Source organism: Thunnus albacares, chromosome 19, assembly GCF_914725855.1.
Source record: "Thunnus albacares chromosome 19, fThuAlb1.1, whole genome shotgun sequence".
NCBI lineage: Eukaryota > Metazoa > Chordata > Actinopteri > Scombriformes > Scombridae > Thunnus > Thunnus albacares.
Genome location: NC_058124.1, coordinates 29,886,946 through 29,909,445, shown reverse-complemented (window position 1 = coordinate 29,909,445; position 22,500 = coordinate 29,886,946). Strand labels below are relative to the sequence as shown.

The following is a 22,500-nucleotide window of genomic DNA, read 5'->3' as shown; positions in this document are numbered from 1 at the left end:
CATCATCATCATCATCATCAGGAGGAAGGAGACCGGCTTTGTTCTGCTTTCATGTGAGAATTAAAAGAGAAACGCTTCAAACTAAAGTCAACATGATGGAGACGTTTCCGTTAGCAACAAGACACCTGAGGTTCATTAAAGTGACGACACCAACATGAAGTGTGTCAGTGAGGTTTCACCACAACAGCTTCACAACTCTTCATCATCGTTCATAAAGATCTTCCTCATGTGGTGTTGTGATGATGATGATGCTGGGTTTAGATCTGGTGACTGTGAAGGTCATAACCAAACCCTGCCAGCGTAACAGAGCCCCCAGACCCCCTCACTGTAGGGGTCCAGCATCCAGACCTGGACCAGGTTTTACTTTAATGTGTCACCAGTCTGTATATTTATATTCAATTAATTGTTTTGAATCATTTTTGTAAATAACTGCTAAAATTCTGCCTCTTCATAAATCATCTATAACACATATTTCCTTCCTCCTCAGTCTGATCTATATCAGTGTGTAACGTGTTGGTGATGAACCTACAGAGAGTCACCAGAGACTCTGCAGCTCCTCTCGGCTTTACGGAGCTTTATAGTGAGTTTCAGCTCGTTGTTTATCTGTCCGGCTGCAACTTTACTGTTCTGCTTCACTCTCAGCGTCTCATAGCGTCGTTTTCAGAGTAAAAGCTGTAAAAAGCCGCTGAATACAACCTGCTAACAGTTAGCTGTAGACTAGCTGCTAACAGTTAGCTGTAGACTAGCTGCTCACAGTTAGCGGTAGACTAGCTGCTCACAGTTAGCTGTAGACTAGCTGCTCACAGTTAGCGGTAGACTAGCTGCTCACAGTTAGCTGTAGACCACCTGCTCACAGTTAGCTGTAGACTACCTGCTCACAGTTAGCTGTAGACTACCTGCTCACAGTTAGCTGTAGACTACCTGCTCACAGTTAGCTGTAGACTAGCTGCTCACAGTTAGCTGTAGACTACCTGCTCACAGTTAGCTGTAGACTAGCTGCTAACAGTTAGCTGTAGACTAGCTGCTAACAGTTAGCTGTAGACTAGCTGGTGAACATAGAGGAGCATTTAGCAGCTAAAGAGCCAGATATTTCCCTCAGGAGCTGGTAGAGAGCAAAAACAGCTAAAAGAGTGAATATTGGACAGAAACACGACTCCACATGAATGATGATGTTGCTCCGTAAATAATCAGCTGTTTACTAACAAGTTCAACATGTCAACTATCAGAGTTAATGTTCACTGCTGGTTTCTGATGGAAACTAAACATCAGTTACTGACAAAAGTAAAACTAATCAAACTAATCAAATGAGAAAATATTCAACAGACTGATTAATATTGAAAACAATGATCAACTCAGGAAACCGTCACAAACTGCTCTCTCTCTCTCTCTCTCTCTCTCTCTCTCTCTCTCTCTCTCTCTCTCTCTCTCTCTCTCTCTCTCTCTCTCTCTCTCTCTCTCTCTCTCTCTCTCTCTCTCTCTCTCTCTCTCTCTCTCTCTCTCTCTCTCTCTCTCTCTGTGAGTGAAGCTCACTCGCTCTCTGACAGACAGCAGATGTTGATTCAGGTTGAACACAAACACAGATGTGCTGCAGTTTACTCAGTGTGTTGCAGTCAAACTGTGACTGTGTGACAGTTAATAAGACATCTGCAGAGCTTCCTGTCAGCCAGACCGGAGCCTCGGCAACGTTAAAGTCACAATCCACCAAAAAAACTGCCTCACTCTCACTTCTGTCTCTGTTCACCGACACTTTAATGGTGAAAAACATGTTTTTATCAAACATCTGACGGAGAGAAAGACGTCCTGACTGGCCAAACATTCTCAGACTCATGTTTATGTTGTTTAAAGTATTTTATCAGCTTTCACTTCTGTGGGAATCTCATCTGTCTCCTGCAGGATGAAACATCTGTAGATGATAACATCTGTCTGACCTGGTGAATCCACGTGAAGCAGAGAGGAAACCACACCGACAGTGAAACACACAGTCAGGTGACAGACTGAAGCTGCAGCTACACCGTTCATCCTCTCAGTGATAAGTGTGAATATCTGTTGATCACGTCTGTTATCTGCAGATCAGCTGAGACCATCATCAACAGATCGATTGATTCTGATGATAGTTTCCAGACAGGAAGCAACACATCTGCAGAGAAACAGCAGAATGTTTTCACACTCGGAGTCTCGTCTGTGACGACGTGACGGGACACGAACGCTGAGAGTCTCCTCCAACAAACAACTATCAAACACACACACACACACCTGGAGAGAGGCGGCGTGTGTGTGTGATTGATCATCAGAGGTTGGTGGCGTCCTGCTGAACTCAGACATGATACATGTGTTTCTATTCAGGTATCAATACGTCTGATCAGAGGCTGTTTCAGTGTGTCAGTGTGACAGAAACCAGTCGTCTGTACATCATGTTACACCGTAAACAGCTGATTCACCGGACTGTTCACGTCGACACTTTGATCAAATATAAACTGATATCAGATCTTTGAACAGCTGTTCATAATCTATTGATTGATTGATTGATTGATATCAATAATCCCTGTCAGCAGACAGCAGCTCTGCTCTCAACCTTTACAACAGTTTCTTCTACTTTCAGGCGAGTCGATGTCGGCTCCTCGCTGAGCCGTCACTCCACTACGTTAAATGAGTAGTTTACCTTCATCATCATCATCATCATCATCATCATCATCATCCTCACTGTGGCTGTTCCTGCATTATTTATAACTGCTCAACAAACTGCACGTTGTCGTGTCGCTAACGAAGCTCTGCTAACATGTTTCACTTCCTGTAAATTCTTCACACTAAAAGTTTCCTGTTATTTAGTCATTTAAAAGCTTTTAATTTGAAGCAGTAAAGCAGGAAATGTTGGGTTTGCATCAGCGACAACTTTAAAGGAGCTTCAGTGACATCAGTCCGTCATCAGGTGTTTGGTGTGTTTTCTCCGGCGGCCATGTTTCTCAGGGGCTCACGATCAACAGTTGCCATGGTAACCAGCAGGGCAGGCACTCAAACCGCCGCTCTGAACAGGGCTGTTCAGACTGGAAGAGAAGGCTTTGACCAAAACATGTCACAGACATTTTATCAAGACCACAGAGACAAACAATGAGCAGCTAATGAGCCTGAACAGAGACGTCCTGTTGCTAAGGTGGTCTCTAAGGCGGTTGCTAAGGTGGTTGCTAAGGCGGTTGCTAAGGTGTTTCCATGTGTTGTTCAGCTCCAACATGTACGGATGGATGTGAGAAGTTGACATTTGGAGTAAAGAAGGAGAAGAAGAAGTGAAATCCTGCTACTATAGTTTGTTTACGTAGCCTCCGGAGCCGGAGGAAGCTTCCTGAAGCTGACCAATCAGAACAGAGTGGGCTCATCAGGAGGCGGGGCCTTAAAGAGACAGGAGCTAAAACGGCCTGTTTCAGACAGAGGCTGAACTGAGGGGCTGCATAAAGGACCAGTAGAAGATCAATAAGGAGTTTTTATTGCAGTAGAGCCCCAGAATATAAATATATGAGTCCTTTAATGTATCTATTTATTTATGTATTTATTATTATTATTATTATCATTATTATTATTATTATCTTAATATATAGTCATTTTAAAATGTGCTTATGTTGTCACAAACCTTGTTGTGTTTTGTTTTTTAACAATAAAAAGATGAACTGCAGCCTTGTGATGAGCTGAATCCTCCTGACTGTGCACTCAGCCTCGACACGTTTCATCATGTTGCGTCACCGTTACACCGCAAATCACAGGAAGTGTCACCATAAGCAGAGAAGAAGAGGCACGAGGAGGAAAGGTGAGAGGAAGGCAGGTACGTTTGATTCACTGCACCCCAGCACCCTGCAGCCACTGTGTGTGTGTGTGTGTGTGTGTGTGTGTGTGTGTTCAGCCTGATGCAACTAACTGGAGTTTATAACATCAGTAATAATCTTTCTGTCTCAGTAGTGACGCTGCGTGGTGATGGACAGACGGTTCACTTTCTGCATCTTTTAGTTATTCATGATGTTTGTTTTTGTATTAAACAACATATTCTGCATCTCTCAACCTCTCACATCCATCCGTACACGTTGGACGTGAACGACACGGCGAGCCGACGTCAGCGAGGTGGAGAGAAGCGTCACAAACGAAGCGTCGCGGCAGGTTGAAGCCCTGAGTTTTGACTTGCAGGCAGCATCTCTGCAGACGTTCACTTCAAGTTTCTAAAAGCAGAATATGAAGCTTTTAAAGGACAAACACACACTGACAGTCCACACGCACGCTGGAAGAGCTGGAGGGTTCACTATTTATCCCTTTTTCATTACTGATTCATGTATACACACACACACACACACACACATACACACACACACACACACACATATATATACACACACACACACACACATATATATACACACACACACACACATATATACACACACACACACACATACACACACACACACATATATACACACACACACACACACACACACACATACACACACACACACACATACACACATACACACATACACACACACACACACATATATATACACACACACACACACATACACACACACACATACACACACATACACACACACACACACATACACGCTCTGTTTAATCTAACAGCATTATCTATAATCTAACATTATTAATAATCTAATATCCAGCGCTGCGGCTTGTAGCAGGAGAACGTTAGCCTAGTTAGCTGACGTTAGCCTAGTTAGCCTAGTTAGCCTAGTTAGCTAACGTTAGCCAACGTTAGCCCTGCTTGTAATAGTCAATTCAAATGCTTTTCTTTTTCCCTTTTTAATTAACAGCTGTAAGTCTTTGCATTTTGATGATTAGATTATTGATCAGTCTTACATGTGCAGCGACCAGCGTGCGTCATGTGAACATGTATCACTGTAGACAGACTGTAACTGCATATAAACACCAATAAACACCAAGACTATAAATATAGTTACAACTATTTAACATCCACTGAACTATTAATATCAGTTATAATTAACCATCATTATAGACATAGAAAAACAGTTTCTAATGAATCAGCAGCACAAACAGCGTCTACGCAGAGACGTGAGGTGTGTTTGTGTGTTTGTGTGTTTGGATCACAGATTAACGCTTCTGTCTCGTCTCTGATTGGTCGGCTCCTGCTGGTGGCTATAACGAGACGTAGCTGCTGTTACTGGCTGGTTTCACCATCAGCAGCTTTTTATGAATATAATGTAAGAGCTTCTCCTCCTCTCTCTGCACATGCACTTCTGAAATATTTGAATCCCAGCCCTGTTAATCCCGACCCACCTGCAGACACCTTCTCCACCTCCGATAAGCCCAGCGCAGCATCAGCCTCTTTAATACTGCTTTTATTCTGTGTGTGTGTGTGTGTGTATATATGTATGTGTGTGTGTGTGAGGGGGCGGGGCTTGTTTCTGAAATAACTATGCAGTCTCTGTGTGAGTGATTGGTGATGGTTTAGTGACGTCACTACAGTAATCATTATGTATTTATAGATGCACTGAATCAGTTTGATATGTTCATGTTTAACGTTGTTGTTTTGGTGAAACATGCTGCTCATGTGATGCTGTTAAAAAACAGAACAAACAACCAAACAGTCTGCTGGAGTCTGATATCATCTCACTCTTCACTCTTCCTCACTTCCACACTCTCACAAACACATCAAACCAAACGATGCAGCCAAACTACACATTTACTAACAGAACCAGAAGCTTCAATAACACGTTACTGCTGAAACGATGGAGGGAGGAGGGAGGAGGGAGGAGGGAGGAGGAGGGGGGGGGAGGGAGGAGGAGGGGGGAGGAGGGGGGAGGAGGGGGTGGGAGGAGGAGGGAGGAGGGAGGAGGGAGGAGGAGGGGGGGGGAGGGAGGAGGAGGGGGGAGGAGGGGGGAGGAGGGGGGAGGAGGGGGTGGGGAGAGGAGGGAGGAGGAGGAGGGGGGAGGAGGAGGAGGGAGGAGGAGGGAGGAGGGAGGAGGAGGGGGGGGGAGGGAGGAGGAGGGGGGAGGAGGGGGGAGGAGGGGGGAGGAGGGGGTGGGGAGAGGAGGGAGGAGGAGGAGGGGGGAGGAGGAGGAGGAGGGAGGATTATTGCAGTGATTTGGCCTTCAGGACCAATTCCAGACTGCAGCCAGATCATCCAACCACTGCTGGATCCGTCTCCACCAACACCTGTCACACCTGTTACACCTGTTACACCTGTCACACCTGTAACACCTGTTACACCTGTTACACCTGTCACACCTGTCACACCTGTCACACCTGTTACACCTGTTACACCTGTTACACCTGTCACTCCTGTCACACCTGTTACACCTGTCACACTTGTCACACCTGTTACACTTGTTACACTTGTAACACCTGTGACACTTGTAACACCTGTCACATCTGTTACACCTGTCACATCTGTTACATCTGTCACACTTGTAACACCTGTCACATCTGTTACACCTTTCACGTCTGTTACATCTGGTATTAGCAGCTTTTTCTCTGTTGTGTAAATCAGTGTATGTGAGTGTGATAATGTGTCGGCTGGATGCAGCAGCAGCATCTGACAAACACAGAAAACATCTTACAAAAAAATGGCGGCCTGCTTGGCCACGCGGTGACCCGGGAGACTTTAAACAAAATATTCATACAGACGTGTTTTTAACTACCGAGCATCAGCTCCGACGCCGGTCAGCTGACTCCGAGCCCAGCTATGAAGGAAATGCAGAAACTACATTCTCTCTCATAAAAACCAAATGTATAACAATAAGAATAAAGTTCTAGTGGTGTCACGATTGATTCTAAACTGAAAATCGATAGAAACAAGCGTTTGACCTTCACAATCAGAACCAGGATCAGAGATTCTCTCCGTGTGTTTGTGTCTCCAGCGGCGCCTGAAGAACAAACCCAACGTTTGACGGCTGACTCAGCAGCGCTCAGCGACATCCTGCAGCTGCTTCACTTCTGGAGACGACATGAGATGACGGAGAAACAACAGCAGTGGAGAATCCTCCTCCTGCCTGAAGTCACCACTGCGGTGTTCAAACCATTAAACCATTAACCCACTAAACCACTAAACCATTAAACCATTAAACCACTAAACGATTAAACCACTAAACCATTAAACCACTAAACCATTAAACCATTAAACCACTAAACCACTAAACCATTAAACCATTAAACCACTAAACCACTAAACGATTAAACCACTAAACCATTAAACCACTAAACCACTAAACCATTAAACCATTAAACCATTAAACCACTAAACCATTAAACCATTAAACCACTAAACCACTAAACCATTAAACCATTAAACCACTAAACCATTAAACCACTAAACCACTAAACCATTAAACCATTAAACCACTAAACCATTAAACGATTAAACCACTAAACCATTAAACCATTAAACCACTAAACCACTAAACCATTAAACCATTAAACCACTAAACCACTAAACCATTAAACCACTAAACCATTAAACCACTAAACGATTAAACCACTAAACCACTAAACCATTAAACCACTAAACCACTAAACCATTAAACCATTAAACCACTAAACCATTAAACCATTAAACCACTAAACCATTAAACCATTAAACCACTAAACCACTAAACCATTAAACCACTAAACCATTAAACCACTAAACCTCTAAACCACTAAACCATTAAACCATTAAACGATTAAACCACTAAACCATTAAACCATTAAACCACTAAACCATTAAACCATTAAACCACTAAACCATTAAACCACTAAACGATTAAACCACTAAACGATTAAACCACTAAACCACTAAACCATTAAACCATTAAACCACTAAACGATTAAACCACTAAACCTCTAAACTATTAACAAATTTAAAAACATGGTGACTTATTTTAGACTCCAGAGACGGATGACTACATCTGAACCCTGAACACTGAACGCTGAACCCTGAACACTGAACGCTGAACCCTGAACACTGAACCCTAAACTCTGAACACTGAACCCTAAATCCTGAACACTAAACCCTGAACACTGAACACTGAACGCTGAACCCTGAACACTAAACCCTGAACCCTGAACATTAAACCCTGAACACTGAACACTGAACCCTGAACACTAAACCCTGAACCCTGAACATTAAACCCTGAACACTGAACGCTGAACCCTGAACACTAAACCCTGAACCCTGAACACTAAACCCTGAACACTGAACGCTGAACCCTGACCACTAACTGCTGAACCCTGAACACTGAGCCCTGAACACTGAACGCTGAACCCTGAACACTGAACACTGAGCCCTGAATACTGAACCCTGAACACTAAACCCTAAACACTGAACCCTGACCACTAAACGCTGAACACTGAACACTGAACACTGAACCCTAAACTCTGTACACTGAACCCTGAACCCTGAACACTAAACCCTGAACACTGAACACTAAACTCTGAACCCTAAACCCTGAACACTAAACCCTGAACACTAACACTAAACCCTGAACACTAAACCCTAAACACTGAACCCTGAACCTTGAACCCTGAACCCTGAACACTGAACCCTGAACCTTGAACCCTGAACCCTGAACACTAAACCCTGAACACTAAACCCTGAACCCTGAACCCTAACACTAAACCCTGAACACTGAACCCTGAACCTTGAACCCTGAACCCTGAACACTAAACCCTGAACACTAAACCCTGAACCCTGAACACTGAACCCTGAACACTGAACCCTGAACACTGAACCCTGAGCACTAAACCCTAAACACTAAACCCTGAACCCCGAACGCTGAACCCCGAACACTAAACCCCGAACCCTGAACACTAAACCATGAACACTGAACCCTGAAAGCTGAACGCTGAACCCTAAACACTAAACCCTGAACCCTGAACACTAAACCCTGAACACTGAACACTGAACCCTGAACCTTGAACCCTGAACACTAAACCCTGAACACTGAACCCTGAACCTTGAACCCTGAACACTAAACCCTGAACCCTAACACTAAACCCTGAACACTGAACCCTGAACACTAAACCCTGAACACTAAACCCTGAACCCTGAACACTGAACACTAAACCCTGAACACTAAACCCTGAACACTAAACCCTGAACCCTGAACACTGAACCCTGAACCCTGAGCACTAAACCCTAAACCCTAAACACTAAACCCTGAACCCCGAACGCTGAACCCCGAACACTAAACCCCGATCCCTGAACACTAAACCATGAACACTGAACCCTGAAAGCTGAACCCTAAACACTAAACCCTGAACCCTGAACACTAAACCCTGAACACTGAACACTAAACCCTGAACACTGAACCCTGAACACTGAACACTAAACCCTGAACACTGAACACTAAACCCTGAACACTGAACCCTCAACCTTGAACCCTGAACCCTGAACACTAAACCCTGAACACTAAACCCTGAACCCTAACACTAAACCCTGAACACTGAACCCTGAACACTAAACCCTGAACACTAAACGCTGAACACTGAACACTAAACCCTGAACCCTGAACCCTAACACTAAACCCTGAACACTGAACCCTGAACCTTGAACCCTGAACACTAAACCCTGAACCCTAACACTAAACCCTGAACACTGAACCCTGAACACTAAACCCTGAACACTAAACCCTGAACCCTGAACACTGAACACTAAACCCTGAACACTAAACCCTGAACACTAAACCCTGAACACTAAACCCTGAACCCTAACACTAAACCCTGAACCCTGAACACTGAACACTAAACCCTGAACACTAAACCCTGAACACTAAACCCTGAACCCTGAACACTGAACCCTGAACTCTGAGCACTAAACCCTAAACCCTAAACACTAAACCCTGAACCCCGAACGCTGAACCCCGAACACTAAACCCCGATCCCTGAACACTAAACCATGAACACTGAACCCTGAAAGCTGAACCCTAAACACTAAACCCTGAACCCTGAACACTAAACCCTGAACACTGAACACTAAACCCTGAACACTGAACCCTGAACACTGAACACTAAACCCTGAACACTGAACACTGAACCCTCAACCTTGAACCCTGAACCCTGAACACTAAACCCTGAACACTAAACCCTGAACCCTAACACTAAACCCTGAACACTGAACCCTGAACACTAAACCCTGAACACTAAACGCTGAACACTGAACACTAAACCCTGAACCCTGAACCCTAACACTAAACCCTGAACACTGAACCCTGAACCTTGAACCCTGAACACTAAACCCTGAACACTAAACCCTGAACCCTGAACACTGAACCCTGTACACTAAACACTGAACACTAAACCCTGAACCCTGAACCCTAACACTAAACCCTGAACACTGAACCCTGAACCTTGAACCCTGAACCCTGAACCCTGAACCTTGAACCCTGAACCCTGAACACTAAACCCTGAACACTAAACACTGAACCCTGAACACTAAACCCTGAACGCTAAACCCTGAACGCTGACCCCTATACCCTAAACACTAAACCCTGAACACTAAAACCCGAACCCTGAACGCTAAACCATGAACACTGAACACTAAACCCTGAACCCTGAACCCTGAATCCTGAATGCTGAGCCATGAACACTAAACCCTGAACACTAAGCCCTGAACACTAAACCCTGAACACTAAACCCTGAACGCTAAACCCTGAACACTAAACCCTGAACGCTAAACCCCGAACACTAAACCCTGAACACTAAACCCCGAACACTAAACCATGAACACTAAACCCCGAACACTAAACCCTGAACACTAAACCCTGAACGCTAAACCCTGAACGCTAAACCCTGAACGCTAAACCCCGAACACTAAACCCTGAACGCTGAACCCTGAACACTAAACCCTGAACACTAAACCCCGAACACTAAACCATGAACACTAAACCCCGAACACTAAACCCTGAACACTGAACACTAAACCATGAACACTGAACACTAAACCCTGAACGCTAAACCCTGAACGCTGACCCCTATACCCTAAACACTAAACCCTGAACACTAAAACCCGAACCCTGAACGCTAAACCATGAACACTGAACACTAAACCCTGAACACTGAACCCTGAACCCTGAATCCTGAATGCTGAGCCATGAACACTAAACCCTGAACACTAAACCCTGAACGCTAAACCCCGAACGCTAAACCCCGAACGCTAAACCCCGAACGCTAAACCCTGAACGCTAAACCCTGAACACTAAACCCTGAACGCTAAACCCTGAACGCTAAACCCTGAACGCTAAACCCCGAACACTAAACCCTGAACACTAAACCGTGAACGCTAAACCCCGAACGCTAAACCCCGAACACTAAACCCCGAACACTAAACCCCGAACGCTAAACCCTGAACGCTAAACCCTGAACGCTAAACCCCGAACACTAAACCCTGAACACTAAACCCCGAACACTAAACCATGAACACTAAACCCCGAACACTAAACCCTGAACACTGAACACTAAACCCCGAACACTAAACCCTGAACACTGAACACTAAACCCTGAACACTAAACCCTGAACACTAAACCCTGAACGCTAAACCCTGAACGCTGACCCCTATACCCTAAACACTAAACCCTGAACACTAAAACCCGAACCCTGAACGCTAAACCATGAACACTGAACACTAAACCCTGAACACTGAACACTAAACCCTGAACCCTGAACCCTGAATCCTGAATGCTGAACCCTGAACGCTAAACCATGAACACTGAACACTAAGCCCTGAACCCTGAAGCTCAGGTTTAGGTGAAGATGCTTCATAACGGAGAAGCTGATCAGCAGGAAGAATCAACTCAGATTATTATTCTGCTGCTGATCAAGTTTAATTTCCACAATTTCCTGCAGTCAGACACTCAGCTACACACACACACACACACACACATATATACACGCACACACACACACACACACATATATACACACACACATACATGTACATACACACACACACATATATACACGCACACAAACAGATATATATACACACACGCACACACACACTATCAGCTACACACACACACACACAGTCACACACACACAGACAGTCACACACACAGATATACACACACACACACACACACACTCAGTCACACACACACAGATATATACACACACACACACACACACACAGATATATACACACACACACACACAGATATATACACACACACACACACACTCAGTCACACACACACACACTCAGAGGATTAGAACAAAAGGCGAGTCCCGCGGCTCAGATTTGCTCGCTGAACATAATGGCCGATGACATGCGGCAGTTTGGAGTCTTTCACGGCGATGCCGCTAATCTTCCTGCGCTGGAATAACATTATTCTCTCCACCCGGCCGCCCGCCCACCAGGGACTCGCAGGTTATTGTGTCCAAACGCACCCCAAGGTTAACACACACAAAGGAGCTGCCGATTGGCCGGTTCGCTGACAGATTTGTGAGGCAGGTGCTGGTTTTTGGGTCGTAACACCTTGACTCAGCGGCCACAGTGAACAATGGAGGACGCGGTGAAGGAGGGGTGCATGCTGGGAAAACTGTTAACGGTGTTAATCCTGGTTTATGCTCTGTGTTAAACAAAGAATGAGGTGAACTTTGACCTCCATGTTATGATCACACACACAAACAAGCTCTGGTGCAAAGAGAACAGCTGGTTGACTGTTCCAGATGTTTCTGATGTCACATCACAGCTGCAGCTCATCGTCACCTTCATTCATTCATATCAGTCAGATAGAGTCGACAACGTCATCCAATCAGAGCTGCAGCTGATATTCACCTTTTAAAACCTTCAACAAGTTACTGTTTCAGATTATAAAACGATCAATCGATCATAAAACAGTCAAACTTTGAGAGACAGAAAGTTCAGTCCAGCTGTTGGTTTTATAATTAACTCTCTGAGTTACTATGAATCAAATATCACAAACACAGAACTCCCGTCTGTCGCTGTGCAACGATTGGCTGAAAAATCCAAAGTTTTAAACATAATAAACAAAACTTTATTAACCAAACTTCCAGCAAACAGTCAAAAGAAAATATGAATGATGTGTTTAAATCCACATAAACGTCTCCAGTTATCAATCATCTGTATCATCAATAATCTACGTGCTGTCAGCTGATCTATCTTTCATTAACGAGTTAATTACTGACAAAACTTAATCTAGAAGTGATTAATCATTGACAGGAAGCTCCGCCCCCTTCATTTGCATATTGAGATCTGATCAGAATATTTGAATAATAACGATTATTTCCATTATTGATTAATCTGCAGATTATTTTCAGTCTTGACTGTAAATAAGAATCTGAAACCAGAGAATATTATTCATATTATTATAATCTATCCATTGATCATCTCAGCTGTAAAGATGATGATCAGTCGTCGTTATTCTGATCAGATCTGAGCTGCAGCAGAACGTTTATGATTCGTCTCACGACTCCAACATTATGTTTTACTAGATTTCAGCTTGTTCAACGTTTCATCATCATGAACTCAGCTCATAAACATTTATGTCGGGCTTTAAAACTGATAGTAAAATCTATTTTTCATGTGAGAAGGCAGTTTCAGCAGATATTAGATGATCCAGGAGAAGCTGCAGCTCCTCTGTGACTTCACGCCAAACTGCATCAATGTTGACATTAATAATTCAATATCCTGCTCATAATTGGCGGTTAATTGGCGGAACGGCGTCCTTCCTGAGGTGACGGCTGTGTTTCCCTCCGACTTCTCTTCATTTCAGAGCAACAATAAAACCCTGAGCCAGCAGCAGCGGGACGACCTTCAGCCCCCCCCACACTTCCTGTCCTCGTTACAGCCGCTTAACGAGACACCAATAAAAACCACTTAAGGACAATTTAGGTTGTTTACTCAGAGTTCAGCTGTAGATCCCTGATCAGAGTCTGAACGGAGCCTCCGAGCTGCTGCTGAACCAGTAAAAACCTCTTAGACCCATCAATCAATCAAACACCTCATTGATCCTGCACAGCTTCTCATTCTACATGTTCAGCTCCATTAATCAATCAATCTGTTGATTAATCGATTAGCTGATCTATAAACTGTCTTCAGATGATCAAACGGTTCAAAGATCCTCCGTTAACTTCCAGCAGCGAAGCTTCAATGATCAATGAAACCAGTAATCAATCATCAACTAATCGATTGATCGTTGCAGCTTTATTTCTTTTAGCATCTTTTTATCCCCAAGAAGAAGAAGAAGAACTCACATCTGATCATGTCTGATCAATAGTTCTACAACATCTGCAGATGTTCAAATCTAATCATCCAGTCAAGTTATTGATCAATTGATCGACTGGTTATTTTGGCTGATCAATAGCAGCAGCAAAACAATCATCACAACCATGAAGCTCATGACATCACCACGTCGTCAGCCAATCAGGGTTCAGCTCAGTACAGGAACCGTTTCATGCTTTGTTTGTTTGTTTGTTTGTTTGTTTGTTGTAAATAAACCAGCTGTCAAAACAAAACTGGACTTCAATAAAGTTGCAACAGTTTGAATAATAATTAATCGTTTTTAAGAAGCTGTTAATGTGAAGATCTCTGATGACGTCAACTAATCAATTAATCCAGAGAATAATCGACTGAATCGATCATGAAAATAATTGTTAGTTCTTTAACAGTTTAATCAATGTCAATAATAATCAGTGATGTCATCAGATGCAGCTCAGATATGATCATGTGATCATTTATTCAGAGCTGCACGAGACTCAATAATCAGTAATCAATAGCTGCAGCAGGACTCAGACTGAAGTCAAATATTCATCTTTACATCAGATCTCAGAGGACCGACGAGTCCGCGGACACGCTGCTGCTGCTGCGCGTGCTCACGCCTGCATGATTGACAGCTATCAATCAAAGCTGCCAGACAAACGCACGCGCTCCAAAAACACACACACAAATTCACAGATTTCATCCCGAAAATACACAAACACACACAAACACACGCACGTACACACAAGGCAAACACCGGGCACGCACGCGCCAACACACACACACACACACACACAAAGAGGCAGGCACCGGCCACGCACGCGCCAGCACACACACACACACACACACACACACACACACACGCACAGAGGCAGGCACCGGGCACGCACGCGCCAACACACACACACACACACACACACACACGTTGAGTCAGCGGTGTTTCCTGCAGGAAAACGTCAGTAGAAGAAGAACAAACTCACCTTTCTGCGTGCAGACAGCAGCTTCCCTCCACCGCGCTCAGTAATCCACAACAGCGCCGCTTATTTCCAAACAACACGGGACCGAACCGGGAAAATCCTGATCCTGCACGAGCCGCTCCAGGTATAAATCCAGCGCGAGGGCGCGAGCTGCCAGACAGACACACCGGGACACGGCGCGTCCCGTCCGGCTCCAAACGACACAATGAGGCGTCTCTCAGCAGCCAGCGTCTCCGGCTGCAGGCCACGCCCTCCTCATCTGCATAATAGACCCCCGCGTCCAATCAGAGGGCTGGCCCCGCCCCCTTCCAATTTAAAGTAACTGTGTTGAATTTAACGGTTTCTGTAAATGTCACAAAATACACAAAATACACATCATCATAAAAAACATGTTTCCGCTTTATTATTGTTCATTTCTCAATAAAGTCAGTAAAACAGAAAACATTTAAAACACTTTAAAACCGGAACTGCTTTTATTTTACAAGAAATAATTAAAAATTAAACAAAGTTACAATGATCAGATTAAAGGTTTATTACTTTAAATAAGAAGTAAAAAGATTCATCTGAATAAAAGTAAAAAGGGGCCTCCTCCTCCTCACCTCCTCCTCCTCACCTCCTCACCTCCTCCTCCTCACCTCCTCACCTACTCCTCCTCACCTCCTCACCTCCTCATCCTCACCTCCTCACTCCTCACCTCCTCACCTCCTCCTCCTCACCTCCTCACCTCCTCCTCCTCACCTCCTCACCTACTCCTCCTCACCCCCTCACTCCTCACCTCCTCACCTACTCCTCCTCACCCCCTCACTCCTCACCTCCTCACTCCTCTCCTCCTCCTCCTCACCTCCTCCTCCTCACCTCCTCCTCCTCACCTCCTCACCTACTCCTCCTCACCCCCTCACTCCTCACCTCCTCACCTACTCCTCCTCACCCCCTCACTCCTCACCTCCTCACTCCTCTCCTCCTCCTCCTCACCTCCTCCTCCTCACCTCCTCACCTACTCCTCCTCACCCCCTCACTCCTCACCTCCTCACTCCTCTCCTCCTCCTCCTCACCTCCTCCTCCTCACCTCCTCCTCCTCACCTCCTCACCTCCTCCTCCTCACCTCCTCACCTACTCCTCCTCCTCACCTCCTCACCTACTCCTCCTCACCTCCTCACCAACTCCTCCTCACCTACTCCTCCTCACCTCCTCACCTCCTCATCCTCACCTCCTCACTCCTCACCTCCTCACCTCCTTACCTCCTCATCCTCACCTCCTCATCCTCACTCCTCCTCACCTCCTGACTCCTCACCAGTAGTTACTACTGGTAGCTACTGGGAACCACAGCATCAGTCTGATTTCCAGCTGACAGACAGTTTGTGTCTCTGCAGGATAATTAAAGTCGAGTAGAAGAAGAAGAGTGAAGAAGACGCTTCACACGCAGCTCCGAGCTCAACCTCCATCTGTATGTCTGTTTGTCCTTCCTCCTCTTCCTGCTCCTCTTCCTGCTCCTCACCCTCCTCTTCCTCCTCGTCCTCCTGCTCCTCCTCCTCCTTTTGCTCCTCATCCTCATCCTCCTTCTCATCCTCCTCCCCCTCCTCCTCGCTCTTGCCGTCCTCCTCCTCCTCCTCTTCCTCTTCCTCCTCTTCCTCCTCCTCCTCCAGTTCATCGTGCTGTTTATGAGAAACAGCAGATTACAGGATGTGTGATATCTGGAGAAATAAGCTTTTGACTGTTGAATTAATTAAACTGAAACACTGAGAGACAAAAACCAGCAGAACCAGCAGACAAACGTCAGTCTGTCCATCAGTCTGTTGGTCAGTCAGTCTAACATCGGCATGCTAACATCAGCATGCTAACATCAGCATGCTAACATCAGCGTGCTAACATCAGCATGCTAACATCAGCATGCTAACATTGGCGTGCTATGTTAGCATTGTGTGTTTGTTCTGGTCTGAATCAGTGGTTGAGGGTAAACCTGGTTCAGTTTCTTCTCACACTGAGAAAAATCCAAGCGAACCAAAATGCATCACTAACAGCCAGGTGACAACGTGCTCTCCTCTCATTGGTCAGATGTTTCTGGGGCACGAGTCCTAAAGAAGGTGCTCTGGCCAAATACAACATGCTACGCTGTGTATGGACCTCGATTCCTTCTCCTGTTAGCCGCTAGCTGTTAGCAACCGTTCAATTCACTCATCTGTATCCCAGCATGCAAAGCGCTCCTGGCTACCGCAGCCGTTTAGCTCAAGCCCCCAGAGTACACCTGGTAGTTGGTCGCATCGAGGTCAGGTCCGAGACCGCCTCCTCTAGAGGGTCTCTGAATCCAGATCAACCTGAACAAACAGCCTGAATCTGGTTTAACCAACAAACACGCAGCAGCAGGTCCAGATACAGTCTGTTAAACACACCAACAGGTAGTTCAGGTGTTCAGCCACACCGTGAGTCATCTGTCTTCTTCTTCAGGTGATGAGTGTGAAGTCTGACCTGTTTGGTTTGTGATGTGAGGAAGAAGCACACCGTCACACTCCTCTGTGTGATGACAGCGTAAAAGATGAACTTCTCTCATGTCAGGAAAGTATAAATATCTGCAGGATCATCACGGTGGGACGAAGACTGAAATATCTCAACAAATGTTTGTTGGATTGATATGAATGTGGTTCAGACATCCGTCGTCCTGAGATGATCAATCATACTGAGTTTCCACCAGCAGGTCACACATTATACGACCAAACAGTCAGTTAACGTTCCTCCACAAACCCTGTCAAGCATCTTTCTTTCAATCAGGCATCAAGCAGCTTTTTTATTTACATGACAGTAAAGTTCATATTGCTGCTGGAAAAAAAACAAGATATTTGATGACTTTACTTTCAGCTTTTCTGATGTTTTATTCACCAAACAACTTTAAAATTGGGAGTTGGAGTTGATGTTAGTTCCACATCCAGTACGAGCATGAAGAAGATGCCAGAGGGAAGTAAACAGTTCAGTGCTGTTAGTGTCACCACGTCACCAAACTTCTGCAAACAAACTCAGATTCATTTTGCTTTGTTACTTCCTGGTGAGAGACAGTCGGAGCAGAATCTGAAAACTCTTCAAAATGTCTTATATGATAAACAACAACATGCAACTGTAAACTGCAGTAATACATATTTCCTCTGAACATTATTCCACCCAAAAGCTCGACCATTTATACTCTGATAAGAGTCGTCTTCTGTCTGAAGCTGCAGCTGTTTGATATGGAAAAGAAGAAAAGAAGCAGCGGTATCATCCGAGCCTGATCTGCTGCAGATGTAAACAGTAGATTACAGCACATATATATATATATATATATATATATATATACAGCTCACATATTAAACAGCAGCAGAGCAGCTCACTGAAATGCATGAAATACATAAATGTATGAGCGTTTCTATTCCAGATGCTGACTTCTGCAGCTTTAAGACGTCGCTCTCGTCTGCGTCAAAACAATAAATGTGAGATGTTCAAACCCTCCCGGGGGGGTGAAAACTTCTTTCACCGCTGCAGAAACACAGACGCTGAATTATATTTGTGTGTCGGGAGGAACTGCATTTAAATCACATCATTTGTATTGTTTAACTTGAATAATTGCATTAAAAAAACATCATTTGAAATTGAATTGATTAGTTTGGAGTTTTGACTTCTAATAAACTTACTGGATGTAATATTATGACACTGAATACATTTGAAACTGTCGACATGCAGACGAGTGTCTGAATACTAATATTCAGCACAAATACTGGGTTTTCACAAGTATTTGTTTCATACAAATATTTGTGAAATTATTTGTTTTTGGGAAGAAAAAACATGTGAGATACCAGCGAGCAGGTGTCTTATAGTCGCTATCAGCAGGTCTCAGTGAGGGGAGTCACATCCACCCGTTACATGACGCACATTTCCTGATTCAGACATCAATTTAATTTTCATCTTTAATTTTCTAACATTAAAAACGTAATAAAAACAAAAACAGGACTTTAAGCCTCTTTCCACTTTTATTTGAATACACATAGAAACACTGGTTCCTCTGCACGTCCCCACCACGTACAGACGGGGGACAAATGACAGGAAAACCTGGTCCAGGTCTGAATGCTGGACCCCTACAGGGACGGGACTCTGTTGGGTCCACGTTGGGAGGTTTAGGACTGACGTGTTAGACAGCAGATGATGCTGCTGGGTTGAGACCACTCCCATCAGGATAAAGCTGATCACTCACAACTACTTTATATTGATTAGCAGTGACTCTTCCCCAAACCCTGCCAGCGTAACAGAGCCCCCCCCAGACCCCCTCACTGTAGGGGTCCAGCATCCAGACCTGGACCAGGTTTTACTTTAATGTGTCACCGTCTAGTCGTTGAGGAAGATTCACAGAAGTCTTCCTCACGTACTGTAACAACTATCAGCGACCAATGAGAGCGAGATACATTCTCTCTCTCTCTCTCTCTGTATCTTTTGATATTTTGGAGAAAAATTACTTTATTTGAGTTTTGAGCTTAATCCGTCACCATGGCAACACGCTGGCCTGAGTGGGCTTCAGTTAATACTGTCAGTTCTGTTGATTGATCTTCCTCAACCACCAGATGTTGAATATGGAAGCATATAGAGAGGATCAGAGCAAATTAATTACATTTCATAATATTCAGTTTCAAGTTTATTAGAATAAATTCAGTTTCTCAGTTTAAACAAAACAAATTCAAACGTTGTGATTCAGATTCATTTTGTTTAAAGCAAGTTTTCAAGTTGATAAATTCACATTTAAAACATAAATGATTGAGATTCAGTTTGTAGCGACACATATTTCTGCCCACAGTTCCCACTGGAGACACATTTAATAAGACATGATGGCAGAAATGGATCAGCCTGCACCGACGGAGACTTCCTGTTGTTTATTCACGCTGCTTCCATAATGCATGCAGGACGGCTTCATAACATCTGAGCTCATATACACAGCTGAGAGGTAAAATGTGTCTGCCTGCCAGGAAGATGGGAATTATTGCACATATGGCACGTCATCAAAATTAATGTTTTCCTATAAAACACACACAGGGTCAGAACAGCTGTTGAGAGGAAACTTCTGGGGAAAAATGAGTCTTTGGTGGATAAATTCAACACGGTTACCTTCTGCAAACAGCTGGAAACCTTGGAACAACATATCTGAACGCTTCAGTAACACTTCGGTCTGGAACTTTGTCCCTGCTGGCCACCGTACCCTCTGTGACCTTCAGCCTGTCAGATCAGGTAAAAATGGAGCATCTGTCTTTATTTTATCCTTCAGTAGCATAACGGCAGCGTCCGGGTTCATCAGAGAGATCAGACTCAGGTTTACTGTGATGCAAAGCTAGATTCCCACGATGGATCAGGAGATCACACAAGGATCCATCCTGTCAGGCTTCAAGGTCTCCACTTGGGTCCAAACCAGCGGTGGTTCGGACCGATCCGCGTCCTGTGAGGAACTAACATCAGCATGCTAACATCAGCATGCTAACATCAGCATGCTAACATCGGCGTGCTAACACCGGCATGCTAACATCAGCATGCTAACATCGGCATGCTAACATCGGCGTGCTAACACCGGCATGCTAACATCAGCATGCTAACATCGGCATGCTAACATCGGCGTGCTAACACCGGCATGCTAACATCAGCATGCTAACATCGGCGTGCTAACACCAGCATGCTAACATCAGCCTGTCTAACATCAGCATGCTAACATCAGCATGCTAACAGCTGCATGCTAACATCAGCCTGTCTAACATCAGCATGCTAACATCAGCATGCTAACATCAGCATGCTACGTTAGCATTGTGTGTTTGTTCTGGTCTGAATCAGTGGTTCAGGGTAAACCTGGTTCAGTTTCTTCTCACACTGAGAAAAATCCAAGCGAACCAAAATGCATCACTAACAGCCAGGTGACAACGTGCTCTCCTCTCATTGGTCAGATGTTTCTGGGGCACGAGTCCTAAAGAAGGTGCTCTGGCCAAATACAACATGCTACGCTGTGTATGGACCTCGATTCCTTCTCCTGTTAGCCGCTAGCTGTTAGCAACTGTTCAATTCACTCATCTGTATCCCAGCATGCAAAGCGCTCCTGGCTACCGCAGCCGTTTAGCTCAAGCCCCCAGAGTACACCTGGTAGTTGGTCGGATCGAGGTCAGGTCCGAGACCGCCTCCTCTAGAGGGTCTCTGAATCCAGATCCAGCTACATGCGAGGTTGGAAGTCGGCCTGTGAGAGACAGACGGTTCATCCAATCAGCTTTGAAAGCACCCGCCCCAAGAGAAATACCACTACGGCCAGAGATAGGTGATATAACTATATAATAAATATAGTAAAATATATATTGTAAGTGAGAGAAGTGATGGACAGATATTGACCAGGAATGATGATGAGACGTCTTCATGTCTTTATGTGTTTTCTCTGCAGTCGTTTTCTGTCCTGTTGAGGTCAGTCGTTCATGTCTTTTTGTCTGTTTGTGGGTTTTTTTGCAGCTCTGTGTAGTTGTGTCACATGTGTGGTTGTTTAGCATCTGTCTGTGGTCATTCAGTGTCTCTTCGTGGTCATTTTGCATGTCTTTCTAGTGGTTGTGCAGTTGTGCCCTCTGGTTTCTGCTGGGTCTCTGCTGCCTGTAAACCTGTTCAGTAATCTGTCCACACAGACGTGATGGAGATATTGAGGATGTTGATATGTTGTCCTGCTGCTCTCTGAACAATCCCATGAAATGTTACTTTCTCCTCTCAGGATGAACTGAATGTAGAGTCACTGTGTGTCTACCTGCTGTCAGATACATGAGCTACTGCAGCGCTTTCCTATGAACACCAGGTGTGTGTGTGTGTGTGTGTGTGTGTGTGTGTGTGTGTGTGTGTGTGTGTGTGTTACATTGAACCTCCTCTCTGATGGATTACAGTCTAATAGGAAGTGATCAGCCTGTAGAAGAAAACAGCTGTGTGTTACAGTTTATATGAACTAACATGTGACTCCATTAGCATGAAAGCTAACTACCACAAACCACTGATGCACAGTTTTAATGGGAGCTGTAGTGGTTTTAATGGGAACTGTAGTGGTTTTAATGGGAACTGTAGTTGTTTTAATGGGAACTGTAGTTGTTTTAATGGGAACTGTAGTTGTTTTAATGGGAACTGTAGTTGTTTTAATGGGAACTGTAGTTGTTTTAATGGGAACTGTAGTTGTTTTAATGGGAGCTGGAGTTGTTTTAATGGGAACTGTAGTTGTTTTAATGGGAACTGTAGTTGTTTTAATGGGAGCTGGAGTTGTTTTAATGGGAGCTGGAGTTGTTTTAATGGGAACTGTAGTTGTTTTA

At 44.5% G+C, this 22,500-nt stretch overlaps 1 protein-coding gene across 2 annotated transcripts in view; it reads right to left on the bottom strand.

Moving 5' to 3' along the window:
- Window positions 1-15,405, bottom strand: part of LOC122969999 (semaphorin-6D-like) — a 140,169-nt gene extending 124,764 nt beyond the window's left edge. For both annotated transcript variants that reach the window (XM_044336071.1, XM_044336072.1), the window contains exon 1: window positions 15,194-15,405. The gene's annotated coding sequence lies outside the window, so the exon portion shown is untranslated. The remainder of the gene's footprint in view (window positions 1-15,193) is intronic.
- Between the last annotated feature and the right edge of the window lie 7,095 nt (window positions 15,406-22,500).